This window comes from Vulpes vulpes, chromosome 5 (assembly GCF_048418805.1).
Source record: "Vulpes vulpes isolate BD-2025 chromosome 5, VulVul3, whole genome shotgun sequence".
Classification (NCBI taxonomy): domain Eukaryota; kingdom Metazoa; phylum Chordata; class Mammalia; order Carnivora; family Canidae; genus Vulpes; species Vulpes vulpes.
The window spans coordinates 1,799,948-1,810,186 of record NC_132784.1 but is presented as its reverse complement, the minus strand read 5'-3'; the positions used below and the strand labels follow the sequence as shown (position 1 = coordinate 1,810,186).

The 10,239-nt window shown below is 40.4% G+C and overlaps 1 pseudogene; it reads right to left on the bottom strand.

Annotated features, from left to right (window-relative positions):
* Positions 1–1,656: 1,656 nt before the first annotated feature.
* Positions 1,657–2,424, bottom strand: LOC112932729 (polyglutamine-binding protein 1-like; annotated as a pseudogene).
* Between the last annotated feature and the right edge of the window lie 7,815 nt (positions 2,425–10,239).

The following is a 10,239-nucleotide window of genomic DNA, read 5'->3' as shown; positions in this document are numbered from 1 at the left end:
ACAGCTTTGTAGTGTTCAAGGCAACTTGAAACCCAGAATTGTGATGTCCCTGGCTCTGGTTTTCTTTTTGAATATTTGGGTTATTTGTTTTCTTTCTTTTTTTTTTTTATTTTAAGGATTTATTTATTTATTTATTCATGATAGAGAGAGAGAGAGAGGCAGAGACACAGGCAGAGGGAGAAGCAGGCTCCATGCACCGGGAGCCCGACGTGGGATTCGATCCCGGGTCTCCAGGATCGCGCCCTGGGCCAAAGGCAGGCGCCAAACTGCCGCGCCACCCAGGGATCCCCGGGTTATTTGTTTTTTTTTTTCTGATTCCACACAAATCTTAATATTATTTGATCCAACTCTTTGAAGAAAGTCCATGGCATTTTGATAGAGATTGCATTAAGTGTGTAAATTGCCCTGGGTTAGCATAGACATTTTTACAATGTTAATTCTTCTAATCCATGAGCATGGAATATTTTTGCCTCTCTTTGTGTCTTCCTCAATTTCTTTCAGAAGTGTTCTGTAGTTTTTAGGATAGATATCTTTTTCCTCTTTGGTTAGGTTCATTCCTAATTATCTTACATTTTGGAGTGCAATTGTAAATGAGATTGACTCCTTCATTTCTATTTCTTCAGTCTTATTGTTAGTGTATAAAAATGCCACTGATCTCTGGGCATTGATTTTGTATCTTGCCACACTGCTGAATTGCTGTATGAGTTCTAGCAATCTTGGGGTGGAGTCTTTTGGGTTTTCTATGTACTGTATCATGTCATCTGCAAAGAGGGAGAGTTTGACTTCTTTTTTGCCAATTTGAGTACCTTTTATTACTTTTTGCTGCCTGATTGCTGAGGCGAGGACTTCCAGTACTATGTTGAATAGCAGTGGTGAGAGTGGACATCCCTGTCGTGTTCTTGAGCGTTCGGAAAGGGTTCTCAGTTTTTTCTCCCATTGAGAATGATATTTGCTGTGGGCTTTTCATAGATGGCTTTTAAGATGCTGAGGAATGTTCTCTCCCTGCCTAAACTCTGAAGTTTTGATCAGGAATGGATGCTGTATTTTCTCAAATGCTTTCTCTGCATCTATTGAGAGGATCATATGGTTCTTGTGTTTTCTCTTGTTGATATGATCTATCACGTTGAATGCTTTAGAGTGTTGAACCAACCTTGCATCCTGGGGATAAATCCCAGTTGGTCATGGTGAATAATCTTAATGTAGTGATGGATCTTATTGGCTAGTATCTTGTTGAGAATTTTTGCATCTGTGTACATCAGGGATATTGGTCTATAACTCTCTTTTTTGGTGGGGTCTTTGTCTGGTTTTGGAATTAAGGTGATGCTGGCCTCATAGAACAAGTGGGAAGTCCTCTGTCTGTTTCCATCGTTCAGAACAGCTTTAGTAGAATAGGTTTGGTTTCTTCTTTAAACGTTTGATAGAATTCCCCTGGGAAGCCATCTGGCCCTGGACTTTTGTGTCTTGGGAGGCGTTTGATGACTGCTTCAATTTCCTCCCTGGTTTTGGCCTGTTCAGGTTTTCTACTTCTTCCTGTTCCAGTTTTGGTAATTTGTGGTTTTCCAGGAATGCGTCCATTTCTTCTAGGTTGCCTAATTTATTGGGTGTATAGCTGCTCCTACATATGCTCATATTTTTTTTTCCATTGAAAAGCTTTTATTAAAAACCCCCGGGATGGCGGTGGGGTGATGGGGAGGCTCCGTCCTGTTGCTTGGTTCGGGAGGCCTCGGCATGGGCCCGGAGCACCGCTCCCGGAGAGGGTCCGGACGCTGCTGGAAGAGCGGCCCCGCGGCTGTGCTGTCTGCACCCGTCCTGGCTTCATCCGCTTGGGGAGTCCTGTGGACCGTGTGCCCGAGCGGTCCGAGCAGGAGTGGGCCCATGGGTCTAAGTCTTCATCCTTGGGGCCTGCCGCCTTCTCGCCCGGGGCAGGGGCCAGCTCCTGGCTGTGGTGATGCGCCGCTCCTTGCCCTCCTCCTGTCTGACTGGTCACACCCGCGGCCCGTCCCGGCCTCTCTCTGTCCACTTTGTCATAGCCACGTTGTCCATCTCTGTCAGACTCCTCATGGCTCCGGTCTGGTTTCTCGTGGCCACGCTCCAGCTTCTCCTCAGCATCCACATTATTGCTCCTGAGTTTCTTGGCAGATTTGGTAACGACGAGGTTGGGGTCCTGCGGGGAGAGCCAGGGCACGAGGTCGGTGTCCACATTCCAGTAGTAGGGAGCCCGCGGGATGGGTCAAACATCTGTACCAGCTTGGTGGCAGGCCCTGCAACCGGGTGGCCTCGTATGCACAGGGTCATCATCGTAGTCCTCAGGATTAATCTCTTCCTCCGTTGGGGCTCCGGATGTTTGAGGACGTCTCTCCTGGCCAAGCGCATCTGCAATGCAACAGGCAGCGGATGGCGGATAACAGGTAGACCCGCACCCATCGCTGGGTAGACGGAACCTCCCAGGCAGGGGTGGGGGCTACCAGAGGACGCTCCCTCCCCCACCTCTGCCCATTTGTCCCTCCCTCCCTTGTTTTCCTTTGGCACCTCTGGTTCTGTTTGCTCACTAGCCGCTGTGTTCATCCCAGGGGGTTCCCCTAGAAGTGGGGGCCTTTTTCTTCCATCCCTTGTGGCACAGGGTGGCTGTGCCCTGCCCCAGAGCACAGTCTCCTGCCTGAGCCCACACACACAGGAGCCTGGCTAGGAGCACACCCTCGGCCCCTCCTTGTGTTGCCAATTTATTAACAACAAATAAACCGATTAAATGGAGACTATTAAAGAACTTTATTAAAAAAAAAAATAAAAAATACTTTTTAAAAATACTTTGTATTTCTTTGGTATTGGTTGTGATCTCCCCTTCTTCATTCATGATTTTATTCATTAGAGTCTTTAATCCTTTGTTTTTAATAAGGCTGGCTAATGGTTTATCTATCTTATTAATTCTTTCAAAGAACCAACTCCTGGTTTTGTTGATCTGTTCCACAGTTCCTCTGGTCTCTATTTCATTGAGCTCTGATTGAATCTTTATTATCTCTCTTCTGCTGCTGGGTGTAGGTTTATTTGCTCTTCTTTCTCCAGTTCCTTCAGATACAAGGTTAGCTTGTGTATTTGAGTTTTTTTCCAATTTTTTTGAGGGATGCTTGAATTTTGATGTATTTCCCTCTTAGGACTGCTTTTGCTCTATCCCAAAGATTCTGAATACTTGTATCTTCATTATCATTAGTTTCTATGAATTTTTAAAATTCTTCTCTAATTTCCTGGTTGTCCCATTCATCTTTTAGTAGGATGCTCTTTATCCTTCACGTGTTTGAGTTTCTTCCAAATTTCTTCTTGTGATTGAGTTCTAGTTTCAAAGCATTATGGTCTGAAAATAGGCAGGAAACAATCCCAATCTTTTGGTATCAGTGGAGACTTGATTTGTGACCCAGGATGTGGTCTATTATGGAGAAAATTCCATGTGCACTTGAAAAGAATGTGTATTCATTTGCCTTCAGATGGAAAGTTCTGTAAATATCTGTGAAGTGGATCTGGTCCAGTGTATCATTTTAAGCCCTTGTTTCTTTGGTGATGTTGTGCTTCGAAGATCTATCATTTGGAGAAAGCACCATGTTGAAATCTCCCAATATTAGTTTATTATTATTTAAGTATGTCTTTACTTTGGTTAATAATTGATATACTTGCAGCTCCCACATTAGGGGCATAAATATTCATGATTGTTAGGTCTTATTAATAGATAGATTCTTTAAGTATGATATAGTGTCCCTCTTCATCTCTTACTACAGTCTTTGGGATAAACTTTAATTTATCTGATATGAGGATTGCTACCCCAGCTTTCCTTTGAGGATAATTTGAATGGTAAATGGTGCTCTAGCCTTCCGTTTTTAGGCTGGAGTTGTCCTTACGTCTAAAATGAGTCTCTTGTAAATGGCAAATACATGGGTCTTACATGGGTCTTGTTTTTTTTCCAGTCTGAAAGCTGTGTCTTTTGATGGGATATTTTAGCCCATTCAAGTTCAGAGTTACTATTGAAAGATATGAATTTAGTGTCATCGTAATACCTATTTAGTCCCTGTTTTTGTGGATTATATCTTTGTCTTACCTCTTTCTTTTACCGGATCCCCCTTAATATTTCTTGCAGAGCTGGTTTGGTGGTCATATATTCTTTCAATTTCTGCCTATTTTGGAATATCTTTATTTCTCCTTCTATTCTGAATGAGAGCATTGCTGGATATAGTATTCCAGGCTGCATGTTCTTCTCATTTAGGACCCTGGATATATCCTGCCAGTCCTTTCTGACCTGTCAGATCTTTGTGGAGAGGTCTGCTGTTAATCTAGTATTTCTCCCCATATAGTTTAATAATCTCTGTCTCTCGCTACTTCATGGATTTTCCATTTTTCTTGGAATTTGCAAGTTTCAATTCTAAATCTCAAGGTGTTGAATGTTTTTTATTGAATTTGGGAGGGAACCTCTCTATGTTCTGGATCCGAATGCCTGTTTCCCTCCCCAAATTAGGGAAGTTCTTAGCTATGATTTGTTCAAATATGCTTTCTGGCCCTCTGTCCCTCTTGGCATTTTCTGTAACCCCAATTATATGTAGATTCTTCCTCTGAGGCTATCATTTATTTCCCCTAACCTTTCCTCAGGGTCTTTTAATTGTTTTTCTCTTTTTTCCTCTGCTTCCTTCCTTGCCATCAACTTGTCTTCTATGTTGCTCACTCTTTCTTCCACCTCATTAACCCTCATTGTTAGGACATTCAGTTTGGATTGCATCTCATTTAATTGATTTTCAATTTTGGTCTGATTAAATCTGAATTCTGCAGTCATGAAGTCTCTTGAATCCTTTATGCTTTTTTCAAGAGCCACCAGTAGCTTTATAACTGTGCTTATGAATTGGCTTTCTGACATCGAATTGCAATCCAAATTCTGTAACTCTCTGGCAGAGAGTACTGTTTCTGATTTTTTCTTTTGTGATTAGTTCTTGCTTCTAGTCATTCTTCTCAGTGCAGAGTTGGTGTTGGAGTGATCTGAATCAAGAATATCAACAATGACCTAATTAAGTTTCACCCTAGGGGAATCTGATGAGGTCAGAGACCAGAAATTGAAAAGAAAGCTCAGAAGAAAATAAAAAAGTACCACTAAGTTGAAGAACAAATTTTAAAACAAAGTAATAAGAACATAAAAGGCCAAGAATCCCAAAGAAGGAAAAAAAAGAAAAAAAAAGAAGAGAAAAAGGCAAAAGTAAAGAGAAAAAAAAGAAAAAAGAAAAAAGAAAAAAAAAGAGGAAAAAAGGGGAGGAGACTGGGAGATGGTGGTGAAGAAGTTGTAGTGGAGGGAGAATGTAATCTACATTAGGGGTCCGTGAGGGTGTTCCTCTTGCTTCTGAATGTATTAAGTTCTGTATGTTAGAAGATGCTGTGTCCCAAAATTTATATAAACCAGAAATACTTGTAGAAGGCCCCAACATTGACCACCAAAACATAAATGAGATAAAATAATGCAGCTGAATGGGAATGAAGAGAGAATGTAATCTCACAGAATGAACCAGAATGGTATTCCCCTTTTTCTGGGTGCATTCTGGTCATGTTTTAGAAGGTATTAACTTCTGCTATTGTAGAACAAAATGAGGTAGAGAAAACAAAATCACAAAACAAAACAAAAAAGCATATCTTGTATATCTCCCAAAATTAAATTATTTTTAAGGGAATCTGGAAGTGGAAAATATATCTAAGATATGTAATTGTAGAAATATGAAAATCAAAAGGGAAGAGACTTAAAAATGAAGAGGTAGTAAAGCATTGTATTTAAGGTGAGAGATGAGAAAAAATACTGGAAATTTTTAGTCTGATATAAAAATGAGTTGTACTGGAAAAACACACACACAAAAGGGGGGTGGGGAGAAACTTCTAGTTCTATATACTATAAATCTCTTGACTTCCCTTGGAGTTTTCCAATGCTGCTTGGTCAAGAACTTGCTCTTCCCCTGTTCTTCCAGCTGGTCTTCTGGGGGAGGGGTCTGCTGTGATGATTCTCAGGGGTCTGTGCCAGGGTGGAGATGCCCCACTCCCTGCCAGGTGCTGGGCTCAGTGGGAGCTGTTTATCCGGTGAGGTCTTTGTCCCCTGGCAGCCCCACCCCTCCCAGGCATAAGGTGAAACAAGGAGGAAAAACAATAATGGCAGAGGCCAGATTTACAGCTCTGCAGTTGGCTCCCTACTAGTAACTAATGCAGTCTCCCAGTCCGCACTGGCCTAGATGCTCCTGGGGCTAGTGTGGGTGCACTGATCTGCACAGCTTGGGGGCGCCCAGAGGCAGGAGAGTCCTCACAGTCCTGTGCCCCCCAGCCTCTGCCTGTCCCGAGGGAACACTGGGCACCCTGGGAACTGGGGCCCTGTGCTGGTGGAATTGCCCTCCTGGGGTGCGCCACCCCTGAATGCAGCAGGGAACAGACACCTCCATCTGGAGCCAGCCTGCCTAACCAACTCTTTATAGTTTGTGGTGCACTTTCCTCTGGGCGCACCTCCTCTATTAGTGACTGGGGGAAACTGGAGGCTTCACCGCCCCTCCTGGGATTCTGCCTGATTTCCCTGCTTAGCACTTTTCCGTCTGGGAAGAACCCAGTGCAGATTTTTAAAGTTCCCGCTTCTCCAGGGCTCGGCTTTCCCATCTGAGAGGCTTTTTGGGCCTGGCTTTAGTCTGGCTCCTTGGGGTGCCCCTCCCCCACTTGATTTTTGTATTTTATTTTATTTTTTTGCCTTCCTACCTTGCTAGAAGCGAAACCTCTTCTCTCTGTAGCATTCCAGCAGTTCTCTCTAAATCTCAGGTCAAATTTGTAGGTGTTCAGGATGATCTGGAAGTAATCTGGGTAAGTTGGTGGGGCCAGATGATTTGAGGACCCCTACTTTTCCGCGATCTTCTGATCTCTATAGATACCCTTCTTGTCATCTGTTCTGATCTCAATCTCTTCCCTTTTCCAGGTAACAGTTATCCTTATTTTTAACAAGGTGGATTAATTTTAATTTTTGTACACTTTATACATATGAAACAAGTTCTAGACTCTGGCTCCTTTCTTCCAACCTTATATTGATAAGATATCTCAAAATAATTATAATTAATTCATATTTATAATATTTAATAATTTATGTATTCATTCTGTATTTGATAGTCATTTGGGCTGTTTCCCAAAGGGTCATATTTGGAGGTGTTGGGAATAATGCTGCTATGATTGTGCTTGCTATGTCTTTCAATGTACATTTGCATTTCAATGAGTATGTACCTAGGAAGAGAGTCTATGTATATTCAACTTTAACAGGTACTGCCAAACAGTTTTCCAAAGCTGTGCAGATTTATACTTCCAATAGACTTATTTATGAGCTCTGTTTCTGGGACACCTGGGTGGCTCAGTGGCTGAGTGTCTGCCTTTGGCTCACGGCATGATCCTGGGGTCCTGGGATAGAGTCCTATATCAGGTACTCTGTGGGGAGCCTGCTTCTCCCACTGCCTGTGTCTCTGCCTCTCTCTCTCTCTCTCTCTGTGTCCCTCATGAATAAACAAACAAAATCTTGAAAAAATAGCTCTGTTTGCAAAACTCGAGGTATTACAATCTCAGATTTCAAGATATACTACAAAGGTGTAGTAATAGCAACAGTATAGGACTGGCACAAAAAAAAAAAAAGACACAAGGATCAATGTAACAGAATAAAGAGTCTATAAATAAACCCATGATTATATGGTCAATTAATCTTTGACAAAGGAAGAAAGAATAAACAATTGGGAAAAAATAGTCTCTTCAACAAATGGTATTGGGAAAACTGGATAACTACATGTGAAAGAATGAAACTGGACCATTTTCTTATACCATACACAAAATATATTTAAAAATGGATTAAAGACCTAAATATGACACCTAAAACCATAAAATATGCTGTATTGTATATTTGAAAGATGCTTAGAGGATAGATTTTAAAAGTTCTCATCACAAGGAAAAAAGTAACTGTGCTGATGGATGTTACCTAGACTTACTGTAGTCATGATTTTACATTATATATAAATATTGAATCATTACGTTGTGCACATGAAACTAATATAAGGTTATAAGTCAAGTATACCTCAATTAAAAAATCAACCAATATAAACTACCATATAATTGGGCTAAAAAAGAAAATCACAGAATCATATCAACTAAGGGACTCCTAGGTGGCTCAGAGGTTGAGCATCTGACTTTGGCTCAGGGTGTGATCCCAGGTCCGGGATTGAGTCCCACCTCAGGCCTCCTTCATGAAGCCTGCTTCTCCCTCTGCCTGTGTCTCTGCCTCTCTCTCTCTCTCTATCTCTCATGAATAAATAAATAAGATCTTTTAAAAAATCATATCAATTGATATGGAAAAAGTGTTTGACAAAATTTGACATCCATTCATGATTGTAAAAGAAAAGAGAAAAAAGTTCTGCAAAGTAGGAATAAATAAGACTTCCTAAACTTGAAAAAAATAATATAAAGAAAAGCTACAATTAACATCAAATTTAGCGGTAAAAGACTAAAAATTTTTTCCCTCAGATTAGGAACAAGACAAAGATTTCCATTTTCTCTGTTTTAATCAACATGGTATTGGAAGTTCTATTTACTTTATTTATCTTTTCCTAATTAAGCTGCCTAGAACTTCCAATAGAAAATAGAATATATAGTGGAGGAAATAAACTCTCCTTGTTTTAATACGGCATGAATGCCTGCCTAGAAATCTCAGAAATTAAAAAAAAATTAAAAATTAAAAATTAATTTATTTAATAAAATCTATTTATTCATGAGAGACACAGAGAGAAAGACAGAGACATAGGCAGAAGGAGAAGGCTCTATATAGGGAGCCCTTCATGGGACTTGATCCAGGACCCTGAGATCAGGCCCGGAGCAAAAGGCAGACAGACGCTCAACCACTGAGCCACCCAGGTGTCCGCAGGCAGAAGCTTTATATGTGGTAATGTGTGGGTCAGGTCTGCATTTTCCTTTTAGTCTCTCCCATAAGAATAAGCATGTTTTTCATAAGGGCTATTCCTTCACACTCATCCTTATGCTGATGAATAGTAAGTGTCGGTAGTTGTAAATCATTGAGATATTAACTTTGTAATGAGGAAAGGCAAGCAATAAAGTGAGCTTCCCTCCTAGGGCACTATTCTTCTATATTTAGTGTAGGTGTGCTGAGAACATAGTTTTAAAATTTTTGTTAATCTGAAAACTTTAGTCCATGTTCACTTTTTTGCATTCTGTTTTGAAATATTACATTAAATTAGTAAATGCACAGACTGATGAATTTTCACAGAGTAAATGCCCTTTTGTAACCAGGACCCAGGTCAAAAAGCATAGCACCATCAGCATTGCAGAAATACCCTTTTACAAGTTAATGGCTATCCTGATTTTAAATACCATATATTAGTTTTCCCATTTTTGAACTTTATATAAAGAGATTCTTACAGTATATATATTTTATCTGATTTTTTTGTTCATTAGTATTCCAATATTTGAAAAAATTCAATTTTTTTAATTCAAATATTCCAATATTTGAAAAAAAATTTAAAAAAATCATGAATTCATAATATTCATAATAAAAGTTTTATACCTTTAATGTGTTAAACCTGTTTATTTCTCTCTCTCTTTTTTTTCCTCCTCACCCTTGTTAGGAGTATGCCACTTTTTTCAATGATTGATTATTTTGTTTGGTGCTACTACTTCCATTACTGTGTGTCTCTTGTATGTCAGGCACTGTGCAGCCAGTGGGAGTGCAGAGGACGGCACTGACACTGTCTCAGCTTTAGTAGGCTCACAATCTGGGGTGAATATAGATAATTAAGTAGTGTGATGACTTTCACAACTGGAGTAAGTACAGGATTCTTAATTATTATGTAATAAATGAATTAATGAAATAAAAAGTAGCTGTTTGCTACTTCTGTGGCAACCCTATGCAATTATTGCACACATATTTATTGAGCATCCTTATGTGTCTGGCACTGACACTGGTCTGCTGTATGTAAGAGACAGCAAAGATTATGATGTCTCAGTCCCATGGGGTTTAGCACACAATCTGAACAAATAAAACAGTAAATGAATGATGACAAGCAGTGATGCCTACTTTAGGTTGAAGACAGCAGAGTGCTCTGAGTAAGAGGACTGGGGCAGAGCTTCCTTGGCAAGAAGTGCTGAAGCTCCAAAGTTGAAATAGTGTAGCTCAGTCAAGGACAGAAAGGTCAGTTGGCTGTGGCCTCAGGATCAAGG